Consider the following 21,410-nt stretch of genomic DNA (forward strand, 5'->3'; position numbering starts at 1 on the left):
TGTGTGAGAGTCTTTCATAAATAATGTTGGGTAGTGGTTTCACTATGCGTTCGGTTTTATGTTGCTCACTCTGTACAATTTAATATGTATATATCTTAAAAATATTATTCTTTTTTTACAGTTTATCAGCTCTATTTCAAGAAGCAGTATAACATATTTTGGACTGAATGTTGTTTATTTGATTAAACTTATTTAATGTTTTTAATGAGTAATGCACTGAAAATTAATTTTTAAATTTGATTCATATTTTGAAATTTACCATTTTAGTTTATTTTATTTTATATATAGTTTTAGAGAGAGGTTGTGAAGACTGATAGTTATATTAATTAATATAAGTTGATATCGATAGTAATATTATTAAATGTAAAGGATAGAATAACTGGATTCCTTATTCTGATTGAAGAATTGAATATTTTTCAGATCTATTACAAATTTTAATGGGTCTGTGGTAAGAAGAAAACTGCTGGTCCTTTGTTAAGAAGGTTGACTATGCTCCATATGTTTAATGTTATAATTTAAATCTTGTCAGCTACTACATCAGTCATTACATCATTACATCAGTCAAGTTATGCCTGCTTATGAGGGGGAGTACTGTAGCCATGGTTCCTTTCTAATAATTTTTATCTAGGCTTCTTATAGCAGCTGATTTTAGCACTGGATAGGCTAAATTAGAATTAAGTCTGTTAGTGTTACATAATATTAAACCTTATTTATGACAGAATCCTAATCCATTATTCAGCTACAATGCATACTAATGTTCATTGGTCAGGAGTTGGAAAAAATCAATCTGCTGTCTGTATTGCAATATCTGTTAGTGAATGAAAAAACAACAAATTTATCTATCTGTTTTATATGTAATTGTAAGTGTAATATTTCAAGGATACTTGATAATAATACAAAATTTTTATAACATGATATCATGTCAGAAATTATTTGCTATATAAGAATTATTCTTTCTTTATGGTGCTATTACTGCTTGCTTAAACCAAATGAGTACTGTCAGCTTATATGATCTATTTAGTACAAGTAATAATAGATCTCTGTTACTTTTGTTTTGTCAGTTCATTTTAATTCATTTTTCTTTGCAAGGAAATGTTTTGTGTGGATAGGAGGGATTTAAATGCTGAAATTTTTCAAAGGTTCTGCATGTAATATAGTTTTAGTGTTTTACTTTATCATAATGAATATGATTGAATAGAACATTTAAAAAATGTTTCAGTTTCGCTGGGGAACAAAAAATAATTTTTTTTTTGTCTCTGGAAGAAAAATGTGTGATTTTGATATTATTCTTTCTTCTGAAATCAAATATGATATCGGTTTTTCCTCATCATGCAAGGTTTCCGAGAGCAGGTATTTATAATTTCAAACATTTTAATACTTTCTACATTCTTAACTACACAATATTCAAACATCTGACTCACTCAAAGTAAGAAGTTACGATTTTCTGCTATATTTTGCCTGTGGAGCAACCCTCTTGATAGTCCAACAATTATCGGCTAGCATATTAGGATTCCATTTGACCTGATACTTCAGGGCAAATACTTTTCCATAACTGAAATTTCCTAATGAAAGTGCTCCCCATACTAATTACTAACTGTACCAAGATTTTCCATGAAGAAATCTAGGTGCAAGTGCAGGAAGTGTACTTTTAAGGACATATTACAACCCAAATTTTTATAGATGTTATAAAATTGTTGACAATATCACGATAATTTTCCGCCTTTCAATTTCCCCAAAAACTCTGAGTAAAATTTTTGAATGCTTGCCAAGCTGGTTTCTCCAGTGGATTCAATAAATAGTTCCTCAAACTTTTCATCATGTATTAGTGATCGTATATGTGGACTCACAAATATTCCTTCTTTAATTTTTACATCACTAATTTTAGGAAACTTCTGTTTTAAGCATATGAAACCAGTAGTGTTGTCCATGGCCTTGACAAAATTCTTCATTAATCCTAATTTGATGTATAACAGAAGTAGATACACATTTTTAGGATTACACAATGGGTCATGTTTAACATTTTTCTGTTCAGCATTGAGCGATACACATTTAGACCATTCTTTTCTAATGAAATGGTTTTTTCTGTCCCTACTATCCCAATCACACAAAAAACAACAGTACTTTGTTTAACAAAGCTGCATACCAAGAATAAGTGCAATTACCTTCATATCACTACAAATATTCCATTCATACATTGCACATTGGCTTTTCCAATATAAATTAAAAGTTTTATATGTTTATTTTATACTAGCAGAGTGAGCCACAGGTACTGATAGGAATTTATTGCCATTATGCAGAAGCACAGCTTTTAAACTAACTTTCGAGGAATCAATGAACAAGTGCCATTCTGTTGGTTTATCTTCATTACAAAGTGTCTCCATAAGAGAAGAAATGTCGTTACAAAACACGAAGCCATTTTCTTCAAAAAACAGTCTTTAAATTCAAAATGATGATTACAATACATACATATCTTTGTACTCTTTTGAAGAAGATTCCATCCTTTTAGCCGGGAAGCAAGCATTTCAGACTGTTTTTTGGATAAATTTAAATCTTGTATGAGATTAAGATTTTCTTGAGTCAGTAAATGAGGCTCAGATAAACTGTCCTTTGTTCAAAAGTTGTGTTAACAGAATCTGTTTCTTTTTCTTCCTTGCTTCCATTAGACTCTGAGCTCTCTTTATTTATTGTCACACGTTCTGGAGGCAGCTCTTGGTATGGGCAGCTCTTCACAGTGTGGAACTGGTCTCATTACAGATTGCAAGTTAGGGTACACCACTGTATGTGTTAATTTTGAGTAACCTTTTTAATGTTTGTTAAGCAGAAATAACAGTCAGAAGAGTGATCTTTGGGTTCCCTCCAAATCACAGAGATAGAAAATAGTGTGTGGCGTGTGCCATTTTTCCATGCAGTGAGAAGCCTAGAACATGACAAAAAACAGATATGTGGGGCCCAGGTCCTTGTTTGGTCCCTGACTTTACACCCAAAATAAAATTCATAACATTTTTTACTAAAGGAGTAAGGTTTCACCTTTGGGACTTGAGCATCACTTCACCACGTACATAAGAAAAATTGTTAGAATGATTTGAACAAACTCTAGGCATTTTGTAACTAAAGACTAATTAAAAGAAATAAAGTTATAAATATGCAATATACAATAATTCAGACACACAAAGCAGTTACAATGACGTGTTTACTGGTTCACTAATACCTTACAACTGGCATCGTTCTGATGAGTGTGCAACACTAGGTCACATTGTACATGTCTATACACATCTGAACCTGCACAACAGTAGCAACACTACCCTTTGCGTTAGCTCATTTGGTCCCATCATAATTACAATGCTCTAATAGCTTCTACTTTACAGTGGACAAATGGATGAAAAAACGTTTTAAAATATTTAAAAGAATTAAAATAATAAAAAAACTGTGGGTGATGGAGAAATTCTGAATACATATTTGAAAAATATAAAAAACTGCATTAAATACACCTATTGGTACTCGTGTGACACAAATCATATTGATCAGTGTTATTATTAATTAATCAACTCTCAACTCTACACTGCCAGTTAGTCAGTGGATTTCATTATAGATAGAGACTTTATTATAGCTAATTCTATTGCAAATAGATTTTGCAAAGTCTGTTGCGAGTGGTTTTTTTTATGCAGATAAGTTTTATATAGCTGAAACTTTGGTTAACAGTAATTTTATCACCATTATCTTCTCTATCCTGCAAAATTACCTCATGAACACATTTAAAATTATAAACAGAAGTAGATATTTACCCAACTTCTTAATGCTTGGGGAGCCATTACTGAATTTTTCATTAAAATCATGCTTAATTTAATTTCAATTATGCCTTCATAATTTCTTTATTTTTAAAGTATTAATATTATATGAAATGAACAGCATATGAATTTCAGCGGAACTCCTTTTGTCTATAGAAAACACTTCATGATCATGTTCCCTCAGGTCGACCATTTCTGAGATGTGTGGTTAATTGAAACCCAACCACCAACCACCGGTATCCACGATCTAGTGTTCAAGTCCGTATAAAAGTAACTGCCTTTAATAGAATTTGAATGTTAGAACTCTCGACTTCGAAATCAGCTGATTTACAAAGACGCGTTCACCACTAGTCTTTTTAACTGTGATTGTAGTAATGTTTTTTCTGTAGTTTCACCTGATTTACGAAGTCAGAGTAAGTACATCGTGTATAATGTTTGTTACTTTCAACATTTAAAAACTAGCTAGGTCAGTAATTTACTAAATTTATAACAGTTATTTAGAATTCTTAGTTTATTTTTTGAATAGGCCTATAAGAAATAAAGTTGATTAATGTTTTCTTATCGTAACTGCTTTTCAGGACGCTGGTTTATAGTTCACGCTATGAAAAAAATTACTTTTGTATCTTTTGCAATCCTACAGTATAATTATCCCTACAGTAGTATTTATCAATAACTTACATGGAATAATGTAGTACCACCAAAACTAAAAAACAAGTTCATAATTAAGTTAGTTCAGTAGAAAAATAAACATCAAAAATTATTATTGCAAGGATAAAAATAATAATGATTATTTTATTTAGATTAGATTATTTTATTCTAATATGCGTTCGTGTAAAATACACACATTTTAGCCTTTTCTTAATCCTTATAAGACTTTACAAGGACAATAATTAGTTTTGAAATGTGTGAATTTTGGGCTGACGAATGTTTCAGTTTCTCCTTTATTAGGAGCCCATATTGTAGAGGATTGGAGTTTTGTTTCACAATTTGGTCTTGTTAACAGCAACAGCAGAAAAGATACCTCCTGCTGCAGCAGAATAGGAATGTGGTAAGCAGATCATTGCCTTAAAAAATTTTGTAAAATTTGAGATGATGTATCACCAACAGTATTTTTCATTTCAAAAGTAGTGTTCCAAAATTTCATAAATTCTTGATTCCTTTTCAATAACTCTGTGGACTTGGCTAACTCTCATTCCCCGCCTACATCATAACACTTTTTGCAATTACATTAGGGAAATGTACAGTTAATAGCATGATACTAACACTTCTTTTGCAATTTTCTGGAATCAGCACAGACATATTTCTTAAAAGGGGATTGAAAAAATCCACCCTCTTCAAAACTTGTTTGCAGAATCCAAAATAAAAGGATAGACACTTGACTTAAAATTCCTTATGGTTTTTTCAATTTATTCCATGTTCTTCAGCTGCTGTATAAGAGCCTCTATAGGCAGTATAAGAATCTCTATTGTCTGCAAGATTTAAGAGCAACTGATGAAACCTATATGAAGTCTCCTGATACACTTTAAGTTTAGGTGTGTTACAAGTGGTAGGAAAATGGCCACAAATAAAAAAATACACCTTTATGACAGGGTCTTGAAGAGAATTTAAAATTGACTGGGCTTGCTCTATTCCATCTTCAACACAAAAATTAAAATAAGACAGTAAAACATTCCACTGTTCTACAATCCTTTGAACTACATAATTTATAAACAACCATCATATTTCACCTAATTTAAGTTATGAGCTTTAATGTTGAATCACCTTAAATTCTTCTAATCTTTCTGGTTTCTTTAGAATAAAATTGGATATGTCACTATAGAGCTCTTCAACAGCATGTGGAAGGTATTTGCAGTACAAGCTTGTGAAGTCTACACACTAACGCTGTGCCAAATGCATCTAGATATATATATAAATGTTCATTCAACTCTTTAAGCTTATTCCTGTTTGCTGCCCCATCATTATAGAGGCATTATTCTCTGTGGAGTGGTAAATCCTAACAAGTTTGTAAGTGGTACTTCTAATTCTTCAATCTTTTGAACAAAAATGAACTACTGACTTGTCAGTGATGCTTAAGAATGAGTCTTCATTTTTGACTCATAGCAACAGCTAATGATTTTGTAAAAGAAATGTTTACTGATTTATCAGCAATCAAAGAGAAAGAGTTTTCTGATAAGATATCTCTAGCATCAACCGCTAAAGCATTATTTATTAAATATAAAGTATCAGTGCAACCACATTTAATATTTTAATTATTGCACTATCAGGAGCGATTGCTTTAATTATATTAATGATGGTAATGTACCCATTAATTCTAAAGGAAGATTATTCTCTGCAATTTTGCTTCAGTAACTTTATTATGTAATGAGGAAAAGATGCTGTTAATAGACTGGTGGCTACACTAAAGATGGTGATTTGTATATTCTACATTTGCTTTATACTAAGGGGTATTTGCAAGTATATGCATAAGGCTCTTGCTACTGTTAATTTCAATATTACAGTATTTATAGTACGGCATTTGTTTTTTATCATCACTAACTGTATAGTTTTTTCTGTGTTTTTTCATCCTGATAATTATACTGTATATGAATTTTTTAGACTTACACAATACAACACTTACCACTAAAAATAATTATTAATACTATAGAAGTATAGTAGTAGTCCATCACACTACATATGCAACCCAAACACAGAACAAAATGAACTGAGTTTGTGATCGTGATCATGAAACATTTTAAGTACACTGATTTCTCTGGCAGGGCATTCACACAATGATGATTAAAATTTACATGTTAGTCAAGCTGAAAGGTAATACATTTGCTAATTAAAGGTCTTTGCACTGGCTGTCAAGGTCTCAGTGACCACAGGTAGAGGTAGAGCATCTGACTGGCATTCACATAACTCATCATCAAGTGAATGGGAAAAGAGATAAATAGTAAGTATGGGCAATCTACCAATAAAGAAAGTGGTAAGAGGGGCAGTAAAAGTTACTTCCAGGCAGCACGTGCTCATTCCACCCACAACTCATTGGTTTATAGTAATTTTGCCCAGGATGGAAACAGCAAAAGCATTTTTTGTTTTTTGTCATATTTAACTAAATTACTTCATAAAGTTAGAGGCCAAGAGGTCAAATAACTATATTTTTATCACTTTCCTTCTGCTTTGAAAGTTACTTAAGTAAAAGAGAGGGAGAAGTGATCTTTTTGTTCCAGCAAACACATATGCATACCAAAACTATTTTATCTGTGAAGACCTCTAGATGTAATAAATTATGTAATATTTACATTTCTATCAATAATGATTTTCTAACTTTAATCAGAATTCAAATAGATGTGATATCTTGATTACATGGTAGCTGAAGTGGAGGTTAGTTTGTACTTCTAAAATTCATTTTAACGAGATAATTTCTGCATATACTTTCTAAATATAATAATATTATAACAAATATTGTTATAACAATATTAAATTTCACACATAGCTTTTACTTTTTAAATAAGATTTTAATAAAATCAATGAGAAAGAAAAATAATAATATTGAAAAATATAGTACTATACAAAACTTTTTTATATTTGTAAAGTGTACATTGCAATATGTTCAACTTGTGAACAATAAGCAACCCCACATCGATTCAACAATCTCCGATGAAATCAATGCCCAGACGTTCTGGAGAATTAAGCATTACAAGATGGACAGTGCGAGACTGTATGCAGAAGGACTTAAAAGTTAAATGTTTTCATCCAGTTACAGTTAATGAATTGAGGGGCAATGGCCTTGATCAATGTGTTTATGCATGTTAGTTATTGACTGAATGCTTTCTGAGAGCAAATATTAAAAAGAACGTCATGTTCTCTGACAAGTTTGCGATTTATTGAAGCTCCCGTAACTGAAATGTTTATTCTGTGCAAAAGACAGTATTTTTATTATCATTTTATAAAAATAAACATTTTTTCATATATTTGAATTAACATGCTGAGGTGAAAAAATATTTATTATTGGATTTTTTTTTTTATTTCTGTGCTTCTTAAATAAGCAAATAAAAAATTCTATTAGTTATTTAGATAAAAATGAATTATTGGCATGTTTTGAGAGACGTGATAGAACGAATGTTACTATAACGTCACTGTAATACTAGACTGAAACATCCTAGGGGAAAAGAGAACATTTTCATAAAGTGGCTCTTAAAAAAAAAAAAAAACAATATTTATGGCAACTAAACAAAGCTGTATTATTTAACCACTAGTCTTTAAATAAATTTATATTTGTAACTTTTACTTTGAATAATACAGAGTGAGCAACATAAAACTGAACCCATAACATAATCGCTGCAGAATCAGTAGGTTATGTTGGAATGAAATTTTATGATTGATACGCATAAATTAAATAAGAAAAACATAAAATATAATTTAAATGTTGCATTTATTTACCTTATTGTTACAAAAGATGTTCAAAATGACCACCCTGGACATCGATGCACTTTTGTCCTCAACTGATCATATTGAAAGTCGTCACACAAAATGTTGTCAATTGCATTGATTTCTCATTAATGTTCACCTTCAGTTCATTAATATTGTGAGGGATTAGATGCATAAACTTCCTTAGATTAGATGCAAAAATCACAAGTAGACCACTCTGGGGAACATAGAAGCTACCGTCCTCTGCTGACAGCTTGTTGTCTGTCTCCTTCAGTTGAAGCACAGTTGTAACACGATATGGTTTGAATCTTAATTCATGAAGAATATGACAAGATGTGTATTTAACACCAGGTTGTTGGGATAAATTGTGTAGAGTTTTTTTTGGCCTGGCAGTAATTCTCTTTTCAATATCAGCAATGGCCTGTGGAGTCCTAATGAAAGTTGCCCATTTCGTTCTGCATTTGAAACTGAACCTGTTGTACACCATTATTTAACTAAATCATGTATGCTATTCTTCGCTGGAATTCAGGCATTTGGAAATTTTTCTACATGTACTTGATGTGATTCTTCATACAACCCAGAACGAATGTAGGCCTCAACTGTAGCTATCCTCTCCTGGATTGAATAAGGTGTTTTACACAAACACAACTGCACTCACAATACTGCACCGCAACAAAATGTATACTACACTGACATGTAACCACCTGACAAACAGAAACAACAATTAGTAGTAACATATATGTACATCCACTAGTCATACTAGTTGTGTGAGAGTCTTTCATAAATAATGTTGGGTAGTGGTTTCACTATGCGTTCGGTTTTATGTTGCTCACTCTGTACAATTTAATATGTATATATCTTAAAAATATTATTCTTTTTTTACAGTTTATCAGCTCTATTTCAAGAAGCAGTATAACATATTTTGGACTGAATGTTGTTTATTTGATTAAACTTATTTAATGTTTTTAATGAGTAATGCACTGAAAATTAATTTTTAAATTTGATTCATATGTTGAAATTTACCATTTTAGTTTATTTTATTTTATATATAGTTTTAGAGAGAGGTTGTGAAGACTGATAGTTATATTAATTAATATAAGTTGATATCGATAGTAATATTATTAAATGTAAAGGATAGAATAACTGGATTCCTTATTCTGATTGAAGAATTGAATATTTTTCAGATCTATTACAAATTTTAATGGGTCTGTGGTAAGAAGAAAACTGCTGGTCCTTTGTTAAGAAGGTTGACTATGCTCCATATGTTTAATGTTATAATTTAAATCTTGTCAGCTACTACATCAGTCATTACATCATTACATCAGTCAAGTTATGCCTGCTTATGAGGGGGAGTACTGTAGCCATGGTTCCTTTCTAATAATTTTTATCTAGGCTTCTTATAGCAGCTGATTTTAGCACTGGATAGGCTAAATTAGAATTAAGTCTGTTAGTGTTACATAATATTAAACCTTATTTATGACAGAATCCTAATCCATTATTCAGCTACAATGCATACTAATGTTCATTGGTCAGGAGTTGGAAAAAATCAATCTGCTGTCTGTATTGCAATATCTGTTAGTGAATGAAAAAACAACAAATTTATCTATCTGTTTTATATGTAATTGTAAGTGTAATATTTCAAGGATACTTGATAATAATACAAAATTTTTATAACATGATATCATGTCAGAAATTATTTGCTATATAAGAATTATTCTTTCTTTATGGTGCTATTACTGCTTGCTTAAACCAAATGAGTACTGTCAGCTTATATGATCTATTTAGTACAAGTAATAATAGATCTCTGTTACTTTTGTTTTGTCAGTTCATTTTAATTCATTTTTCTTTGCAAGGAAATGTTTTGTGTGGATAGGAGGGATTTAAATGCTGAAATTTTTCAAAGGTTCTGCATGTAATATAGTTTTAGTGTTTTACTTTATCATAATGAATATGATTGAATAGAACATTTAAAAAATGTTTCAGTTTCGCTGGGGAACAAAAAATAATTTTTTTTTTGTCTCTGGAAGAAAAATGTGTGATTTTGATATTATTCTTTCTTCTGAAATCAAATATGATATCGGTTTTTCCTCATCATGCAAGGTTTCCGAGAGCAGGTATTTATAATTTCAAACATTTTAATACTTTCTACATTCTTAACTACACAATATTCAAACATCTGACTCACTCAAAGTAAGAAGTTACGATTTTCTGCTATATTTTGCCTGTGGAGCAACCCTCTTGATAGTCCAACAATTATCGGCTAGCATATTAGGATTCCATTTGACCTGATACTTCAGGGCAAATACTTTTCCATAACTGAAATTTCCTAATGAAAGTGCTCCCCATACTAATTACTAACTGTACCAAGATTTTCCATGAAGAAATCTAGGTGCAAGTGCAGGAAGTGTACTTTTAAGGACATATTACAACCCAAATTTTTATAGATGTTATAAAATTGTTGACAATATCACGATAATTTTCCGCCTTTCAATTTCCCCAAAAACTCTGAGTAAAATTTTTGAATGCTTGCCAAGCTGGTTTCTCCAGTGGATTCAATAAATAGTTCCTCAAACTTTTCATCATGTATTAGTGATCGTATATGTGGACTCACAAATATTCCTTCTTTAATTTTTACATCACTAATTTTAGGAAACTTCTGTTTTAAGCATATGAAACCAGTAGTGTTGTCCATGGCCTTGACAAAATTCTTCATTAATCCTAATTTGATGTATAACAGAAGTAGATACACATTTTTAGGATTACACAATGGGTCATGTTTAACATTTTTCTGTTCAGCATTGAGCGATACACATTTAGACCATTCTTTTCTAATGAAATGGTTTTTTCTGTCCCTACTATCCCAATCACACAAAAAACAACAGTACTTTGTTTAACAAAGCTGCATACCAAGAATAAGTGCAATTACCTTCATATCACTACAAATATTCCATTCATACATTGCACATTGGCTTTTCCAATATAAATTAAAAGTTTTATATGTTTATTTTATACTAGCAGAGTGAGCCACAGGTACTGATAGGAATTTATTGCCATTATGCAGAAGCACAGCTTTTAAACTAACTTTCGAGGAATCAATGAACAAGTGCCATTCTGTTGGTTTATCTTCATTACAAAGTGTCTCCATAAGAGAAGAAATGTCGTTACAAAACACGAAGCCATTTTCTTCAAAAAACAGTCTTTAAATTCAAAATGATGATTACAATACATACATATCTTTGTACTCTTTTGAAGAAGATTCCATCCTTTTAGCCGGGAAGCAAGCATTTCAGACTGTTTTTTGGATAAATTTAAATCTTGTATGAGATTAAGATTTTCTTGAGTCAGTAAATGAGGCTCAGATAAACTGTCCTTTGTTCAAAAGTTGTGTTAACAGAATCTGTTTCTTTTTCTTCCTTGCTTCCATTAGACTCTGAGCTCTCTTTATTTATTGTCACACGTTCTGGAGGCAGCTCTTGGTATGGGCAGCTCTTCACAGTGTGGAACTGGTCTCATTACAGATTGCAAGTTAGGGTACACCACTGTATGTGTTAATTTTGAGTAACCTTTTTAATGTTTGTTAAGCAGAAATAACAGTCAGAAGAGTGATCTTTGGGTTCCCTCCAAATCACAGAGATAGAAAATGGTGTGTGGCGTGTGCCATTTTTCCATGCAGTGAGAAGCCTAGAACATGACAAAAAACAGATATGTGGGGCCCAGGTCCTTGTTTGGTCCCTGACTTTACACCCAAAATAAAATTCATAACATTTTTTACTAAAGGAGTAAGGTTTCACCTTTGGGACTTGAGCATCACTTCACCACGTACATAAGAAAAATTGTTAGAATGATTTGAACAAACTCTAGGCATTTTGTAACTAAAGACTAATTAAAAGAAATAAAGTTATAAATATGCAATATACAATAATTCAGACACACAAAGCAGTTACAATGACGTGTTTACTGGTTCACTAATACCTTACAACTGGCATCGTTCTGATGAGTGTGCAACACTAGGTCACATTGTACATGTCTATACACATCTGAACCTGCACAACAGTAGCAACACTACCCTTTGCGTTAGCTCATTTGGTCCCATCATAATTACAATGCTCTAATAGCTTCTACTTTACAGTGGACAAATGGATGAAAAAACGTTTTAAAATATTTAAAAGAATTAAAATAATAAAAAAACTGTGGGTGATGGAGAAATTCTGAATACATATTTGAAAAATATAAAAAACTGCATTAAATACACCTATTGGTACTCGTGTGACACAAATCATATTGATCAGTGTTATTATTAATTAATCAACTCTCAACTCTACACTGCCAGTTAGTCAGTGGATTTCATTATAGATAGAGACTTTATTATAGCTAATTCTATTGCAAATAGATTTTGCAAAGTCTGTTGCGAGTGGTTTTTTTTATGCAGATAAGTTTTATATAGCTGAAACTTTGGTTAACAGTAATTTTATCACCATTATCTTCTCTATCCTGCAAAATTACCTCATGAACACATTTAAAATTATGAACAGAAGTAGATATTTACCCAACTTCTTAATGCTTGGGGAGCCATTACTGAATTTTTCATTAAAATCATGCTTAATTTAATTTCAATTATGCCTTCATAATTTCTTTATTTTTAAAGTATTAATATTATATGAAATGAACAGCATATGAATTTCAGCGGAACTCCTTTTGTCTATAGAAAACACTTCATGATCATGTTCCCTCAGGTCGACCATTTCTGAGATGTGTGGTTAATTGAAACCCAACCACCAACCACCGGTATCCACGATCTAGTGTTCAAGTCCGTATAAAAGTAACTGCCTTTAATAGAATTTGAATGTTAGAACTCTCGACTTCGAAATCAGCTGATTTACAAAGACGCGTTCACCACTAGTCTTTTTAACTGTGATTGTAGTAATGTTTTTTCTGTAGTTTCACCTGATTTACGAAGTCAGAGTAAGTACATCGTGTATAATGTTTGTTACTTTCAACATTTAAAAACTAGCTAGGTCAGTAATTTACTAAATTTATAACAGTTATTTAGAATTCTTAGTTTATTTTTTGAATAGGCCTATAAGAAATAAAGTTGATTAATGTTTTCTTATCGTAACTGCTTTTCAGGACGCTGGTTTATAGTTCACGCTATGAAAAAAATTACTTTTGTATCTTTTGCAATCCTACAGTATAATTATCCCTACAGTAGTATTTATCAATAACTTACATGGAATAATGTAGTACCACCAAAACTAAAAAACAAGTTCATAATTAAGTTAGTTCAGTAGAAAAATAAACATCAAAAATTATTATTGCAAGGATAAAAATAATAATGATTATTTTATTTAGATTAGATTATTTTATTCTAATATGCGTTCGTGTAAAATACACACATTTTAGCCTTTTCTTAATCCTTATAAGACTTTACAAGGACAATAATTAGTTTTGAAATGTGTGAATTTTGGGCTGACGAATGTTTCAGTTTCTCCTTTATTAGGAGCCCATATTGTAGAGGATTGGAGTTTTGTTTCACAATTTGGTCTTGTTAACAGCAACAGCAGAAAAGATACCTCCTGCTGCAGCAGAATAGGAATGTGGTAAGCAGATCATTGCCTTAAAAAATTTTGTAAAATTTGAGATGATGTATCACCAACAGTATTTTTCATTTCAAAAGTAGTGTTCCAAAATTTCATAAATTCTTGATTCCTTTTCAATAACTCTGTGGACTTGGCTAACTCTCATTCCCCGCCTACATCATAACACTTTTTGCAATTACATTAGGGAAATGTACAGTTAATAGCATGATACTAACACTTCTTTTGCAATTTTCTGGAATCAGCACAGACATATTTCTTAAAAGGGGATTGAAAAAATCCACCCTCTTCAAAACTTGTTTGCAGAATCCAAAATAAAAGGATAGACACTTGACTTAAAATTCCTTATGGTTTTTTCAATTTATTCCATGTTCTTCAGCTGCTGTATAAGAGCCTCTATAGGCAGTATAAGAATCTCTATTGTCTGCAAGATTTAAGAGCAACTGATGAAACCTATATGAAGTCTCCTGATACACTTTAAGTTTAGGTGTGTTACAAGTGGTAGGAAAATGGCCACAAATAAAAAAATACACCTTTATGACAGGGTCTTGAAGAGAATTTAAAATTGACTGGGCTTGCTCTATTCCATCTTCAACACAAAAATTAAAATAAGACAGTAAAACATTCCACTGTTCTACAATCCTTTGAACTACATAATTTATAAACAACCATCATATTTCACCTAATTTAAGTTATGAGCTTTAATGTTGAATCACCTTAAATTCTTCTAATCTTTCTGGTTTCTTTAGAATAAAATTGGATATGTCACTATAGAGCTCTTCAACAGCATGTGGAAGGTATTTGCAGTACAAGCTTGTGAAGTCTACACACTAACGCTGTGCCAAATGCATCTAGATATATATATAAATGTTCATTCAACTCTTTAAGCTTATTCCTGTTTGCTGCCCCATCATTATAGAGGCATTATTCTCTGTGGAGTGGTAAATCCTAACAAGTTTGTAAGTGGTACTTCTAATTCTTCAATCTTTTGAACAAAGATGAACTACTGACTTGTCAGTGATGCTTAAGAATGAGTCTTCATTTTTGACTCATAGCAACAGCTAATGATTTTGTAAAAGAAATGTTTACTGATTTATCAGCAATCAAAGAGAAAGAGTTTTCTGATAAGATATCTCTAGCATCAACCGCTAAAGCATTATTTATTAAATATAAAGTATCAGTGCAACCACATTTAATATTTTAATTATTGCACTATCAGGAGCGATTGCTTTAATTATATTAATGATGGTAATGTACCCATTAATTCTAAAGGAAGATTATTCTCTGCAATTTTGCTTCAGTAACTTTATTATGTAATGAGGAAAAGATGCTGTTAATAGACTGGTGGCTACACTAAAGATGGTGATTTGTATATTCTACATTTGCTTTATACTAAGGGGTATTTGCAAGTATATGCATAAGGCTCTTGCTACTGTTAATTTCAATATTACAGTATTTATAGTACGGCATTTGTTTTTTATCATCACTAACTGTATAGTTTTTTCTGTGTTTTTTCATCCTGATAATTATACTGTATATGAATTTTTTAGACTTACACAATACAACACTTACCACTAAAAATAATTATTAATACTATAGAAGTATAGTAGTAGTCCATCACACTACATATGCAACCCAAACACAGAACAAAATGAACTGAGTTTGTGATCGTGATCATGAAACATTTTAAGTACACTGATTTCTCTGGCAGGGCATTCACACAATGATGATTAAAATTTACATGTTAGTCAAGCTGAAAGGTAATACATTTGCTAATTAAAGGTCTTTGCACTGGCTGTCAAGGTCTCAGTGACCACAGGTAGAGGTAGAGCATCTGACTGGCATTCACATAACTCATCATCAAGTGAATGGGAAAAGAGATAAATAGTAAGTATGGGCAATCTACCAATAAAGAAAGTGGTAAGAGGGGCAGTAAAAGTTACTTCCAGGCAGCACGTGCTCATTCCACCCACAACTCATTGGTTTATAGTAATTTTGCCCAGGATGGAAACAGCAAAAGCATTTTTTGTTTTTTGTCATATTTAACTAAATTACTTCATAAAGTTAGAGGCCAAGAGGTCAAATAACTATATTTTTATCACTTTCCTTCTGCTTTGAAAGTTACTTAAGTAAAAGAGAGGGAGAAGTGATCTTTTTGTTCCAGCAAACACATATGCATACCAAAACTATTTTATCTGTGAAGACCTCTAGATGTAATAAATTATGTAATATTTACATTTCTATCAATAATGATTTTCTAACTTTAATCAGAATTCAAATAGATGTGATATCTTGATTACATGGTAGCTGAAGTGGAGGTTAGTTTGTACTTCTAAAATTCATTTTAACGAGATAATTTCTGCATATACTTTCTAAATATAATAATATTATAACAAATATTGTTATAACAATATTAAATTTCACACATAGCTTTTACTTTTTAAATAAGATTTTAATAAAATCAATGAGAAAGAAAAATAATAATATTGAAAAATATAGTACTATACAAAACTTTTTTATATTTGTAAAGTGTACATTGCAATATGTTCAACTTGTGAACAATAAGCAACCCCACATCGATTCAACAATCTCCGATGAAATCAATGCCCAGACGTTCTGGAGAATTAAGCATTACAAGATGGACAGTGCGAGACTGTATGCAGAAGGACTTAAAAGTTAAATGTTTTCATCCAGTTACAGTTAATGAATTGAGGGGCAATGGCCTTGATCAATGTGTTTATGCATGTTAGTTATTGACTGAATGCTTTCTGAGAGCAAATATTAAAAAGAACGTCATGTTCTCTGACAAGTTTGCGATTTATTGAAGCTCCCGTAACTGAAATGTTTATTCTGTGCAAAAGACAGTATTTTTATTATCATTTTATAAAAATAAACATTTTTTCATATATTTGAATTAACATGCTGAGGTGAAAAAATATTTATTATTGGATTTTTTTTTTTATTTCTGTGCTTCTTAAATAAGCAAATAAAAAATTCTATTAGTTATTTAGATAAAAATGAATTATTGGCATGTTTTGAAAGATGTGATAGAACGAATGTTACTATAACGTCACTGTAATACTAGACTGAAACATCCTAGGGGAAAAGAGAACATTTTCATAAAGTGGCTCTTAAAAAAAAAAAAAAACAATATTTATGGCAACTAAACAAAGCTGTATTATTTAACCACTAGTCTTTAAATAAATTTATATTTGTAACTTTTACTTTGAATAATACAGAGTGAGCAACATAAAACTGAACCCATAACATAATCGCTGCAGAATCAGTAGGTTATGTTGGAATGAAATTTTATGATTGATACGCATAAATTAAATAAGAAAAACATAAAATATAATTTAAATGTTGCATTTATTTACCTTATTGTTACAAAAGATGTTCAAAATGACCACCCTGGACATCGATGCACTTTTGTCCTCAACTGATCATATTGAAAGTCGTCACACAAAATGTTGTCAATTGCATTGATTTCTCATTAATGTTCACCTTCAGTTCATTAATATTGTGAGGGATTAGATGCATAAACTTCCTTAGATTAGATGCAAAAATCACAAGTAGACCACTCTGGGGAACATAGAAGCTACCGTCCTCTGCTGACAGCTTGTTGTCTGTCTCCTTCAGTTGAAGCACAGTTGTAACACGATATGGTTTGAATCTTAATTCATGAAGAATATGACAAGATGTGTATTTAACACCAGGTTGTTGGGATAAATTGTGTAGAGTTTTTTTTGGCCTGGCAGTAATTCTCTTTTCAATATCAGCAATGGCCTGTGGAGTCCTAATGAAAGTTGCCCATTTCGTTTTGCATTTGAAACTGAACCTGTTGTACACCATTATTTAACTAAATCATGTATGCTATTCTTCGCTGGAATTCAGGCATTTGGAAATTTTTCTACATGTACTTGATGTGATTCTTCATACAACCCAGAACGAATGTAGGCCTCAACTGTAGCTATCCTCTCCTGGATTGAATAAGGTGTTTTACACAAACACAACTGCACTCACAATACTGCACCGCAACAAAATGTATACTACACTGACATGTAACCACCTGACAAACAGAAACAACAATTAGTAGTAACATATATGTACATCCACTAGTCATACTAGTTGTGTGAGAGTCTTTCATAAATAATGTTGGGTAGTGGTTTCACTATGCGTTCGGTTTTATGTTGCTCACTCTGTACAATTTAATATGTATATATCTTAAAAATATTATTCTTTTTTTACAGTTTATCAGCTCTATTTCAAGAAGCAGTATGACATATTTTGGACTGAATGTTGTTTATTTGATTAAACTTATTTAATGTTTTTAATGAGTAATGCACTGAAAATTAATTTTTAAATTTGATTCATATGTTGAAATTTACCATTTTAGTTTATTTTATTTTATATATAGTTTTAGAGAGAGGTTGTGAAGACTGATAGTTATATTAATTAATATAAGTTGATATCGATAGTAATATTATTAAATGTAAAGGATAGAATAACTGGATTCCTTATTCTGATTGAAGAATTGAATATTTTTCAGATCTATTACAAATTTTAATGGGTCTGTGGTAAGAAGAAAACTGCTGGTCCTTTGTTAAGAAGGTTGACTATGCTCCATATGTTTAATGTTATAATTTAAATCTTGTCAGCTACTACATCAGTCATTACATCATTACATCAGTCAAGTTATGCCTGCTTATGAGGGGGAGTACTGTAGCCATGGTTCCTTTCTAATAATTTTTATCTAGGCTTCTTATAGCAGCTGATTTTAGCACTGGATAGGCTAAATTAGAATTAAGTCTGTTAGTGTTACATAATATTAAACCTTATTTATGACAGAATCCTAATCCATTATTCAGCTACAATGCATACTAATGTTCATTGGTCAGGAGTTGGAAAAAATCAATCTGCTGTCTGTATTGCAATATCTGTTAGTGAATGAAAAAACAACAAATTTATCTATCTGTTTTATATGTAATTGTAAGTGTAATATTTCAAGGATACTTGATAATAATACAAAATTTTTATAACATGATATCATGTCAGAAATTATTTGCTATATAAGAATTATTCTTTCTTTATGGTGCTATTACTGCTTGCTTAAACCAAATGAGTACTGTCAGCTTATATGATCTATTTAGTACAAGTAATAATAGATCTCTGTTACTTTTGTTTTGTCAGTTCATTTTAATTCATTTTTCTTTGCAAGGAAATGTTTTGTGTGGATAGGAGGGATTTAAATGCTGAAATTTTTCAAAGGTTCTGCATGTAATATAGTTTTAGTGTTTTACTTTATCATAATGAATATGATTGAATAGAACATTTAAAAAATGTTTCAGTTTCGCTGGGGAACAAAAAATAATTTTTTTTTGTCTCTGGAAGAAAAATGTGTGATTTTGATATTATTCTTTCTTCTGAAATCAAATATGATATCGGTTTTTCCTCATCATGCAAGGTTTCCGAGAGCAGGTATTTATAATTTCAAACATTTTAATACTTTCTACATTCTTAACTACACAATATTCAAACATCTGACTCACTCAAAGTAAGAAGTTACGATTTTCTGCTATATTTTGCCTGTGGAGCAACCCTCTTGATAGTCCAACAATTATCGGCTAGCATATTAGGATTCCATTTGACCTGATACTTCAGGGCAAATACTTTTCCATAACTGAAATTTCCTAATGAAAGTGCTCCCCATACTAATTACTAACTGTACCAAGATTTTCCATGAAGAAATCTAGGTGCAAGTGCAGGAAGTGTACTTTTAAGGACATATTACAACCCAAATTTTTATAGATGTTATAAAATTGTTGACAATATCACGATAATTTTCCGCCTTTCAATTTCCCCAAAAACTCTGAGTAAAATTTTTGAATGCTTGCCAAGCTGGTTTCTCCAGTGGATTCAATAAATAGTTCCTCAAACTTTTCATCATGTATTAGTGATCGTATATGTGGACTCACAAATATTCCTTCTTTAATTTTTACATCACTAATTTTAGGAAACTTCTGTTTTAAGCATATGAAACCAGTAGTGTTGTCCATGGCCTTGACAAAATTCTTCATTAATCCTAATTTGATGTATAACAGAAGTAGATACACATTTTTAGGATTACACAATGGGTCATGTTTAACATTTTTCTGTTCAGCATTGAGCGATACACATTTAGACCATTCTTTTCTAATGAAATGGTTTTTTCTGTCCCTACTATCCCAATCACACAAAAAACAACAGTACTTTGTTTAACAAAGCTGCATACCAAGAATAAGTGCAATTACCTTCATATCACTACAAATATTCCATTCATACATTGCACATTGGCTTTTCCAATATAAATTAAAAGTTTTATATGTTTATTTTATACTAGCAGAGTGAGCCACAGGTACTGATAGGAATTTATTGCCATTATGCAGAAGCACAGCTTTTAAACTAACTTTCGAGGAATCAATGAACAAGTGCCATTCTGTTGGTTTATCTTCATTACAAAGTGTCTCCATAAGAGAAGAAATGTCGTTACAAAACACGAAGCCATTTTCTTCAAAAAACAGTCTTTAAATTCAAAATGATGATTACAATACATACATATCTTTGTACTCTTTTGAAGAAGATTCCATCCTTTTAGCCGGGAAGCAAGCATTTCAGACTGTTTTTTGGATAAATTTAAATCTTGTATGAGATTAAGATTTTCTTGAGTCAGTAAATGAGGCTCAGATAAACTGTCCTTTGTTCAAAAGTTGTGTTAACAGAATCTGTTTCTTTTTCTTCCTTGCTTCCATTAGACTCTGAGCTCTCTTTATTTATTGTCACACGTTCTGGAGGCAGCTCTTGGTATGGGCAGCTCTTCACAGTGTGGAACTGGTCTCATTACAGATTGCAAGTTAGGGTACACCACTGTATGTGTTAATTTTGAGTAACCTTTTTAATGTTTGTTAAGCAGAAATAACAGTCAGAAGAGTGATCTTTGGGTTCCCTCCAAATCACAGAGATAGAAAATGGTGTGTGGCGTGTGCCATTTTTCCATGCAGTGAGAAGCCTAGAACATGACAAAAAACAGATATGTGGGGCCCAGGTCCTTGTTTGGTCCCTGACTTTACACCCAAAATAAAATTCATAACATTTTTTACTAAAGGAGTAAGGTTTCACCTTTGGGACTTGAGCATCACTTCACCACGTACATAAGAAAAATTGTTAGAATGATTTGAACAAACTCTAGGCATTTTGTAACTAAAGACTAATTAAAAGAAATAAAGTTATAAATATGCAATATACAATAATTCAGACACACAAAGCAGTTACAATGACGTGTTTACTGGTTCACTAATACCTTACAACTGGCATCGTTCTGATGAGTGTGCAACACTAGGTCACATTGTACATGTCTATACACATCTGAACCTGCACAACAGTAGCAACACTACCCTTTGCGTTAGCTCATTTGGTCCCATCATAATTACAATGCTCTAATAGCTTCTACTTTACAGTGGACAAATGGATGAAAAAACGTTTTAAAATATTTAAAAGAATTAAAATAATAAAAAAACTGTGGGTGATGGAGAAATTCTGAATACATATTTGAAAAATATAAAAAACTGCATTAAATACACCTATT

The 21,410-nt window shown here is 31.3% G+C and overlaps 1 long non-coding RNA gene across 3 annotated transcripts in view; it reads right to left on the reverse strand.

Annotated features, from left to right (window-relative positions):
- The window catches only part of LOC142324824 (uncharacterized), a 56,901-nt gene that overhangs the window by 25,425 nt on the left and 10,066 nt on the right, over positions 1–21,410 (reverse strand). For all 3 annotated transcript variants that reach the window (XR_012756407.1, XR_012756406.1, XR_012756405.1), the window contains exons 2-3: positions 17,167–17,858; positions 8,208–8,899 (exon numbers count right to left, since the gene is read on the reverse strand). This is a non-coding gene — a long non-coding RNA (uncharacterized LOC142324824). The remainder of the gene's footprint in view (positions 1–8,207; positions 8,900–17,166; positions 17,859–21,410) is intronic.

The sequence above is a fragment of the Lycorma delicatula genome, chromosome 5, assembly GCF_047948215.1.
Source record: "Lycorma delicatula isolate Av1 chromosome 5, ASM4794821v1, whole genome shotgun sequence".
NCBI lineage: Eukaryota > Metazoa > Arthropoda > Insecta > Hemiptera > Fulgoridae > Lycorma > Lycorma delicatula.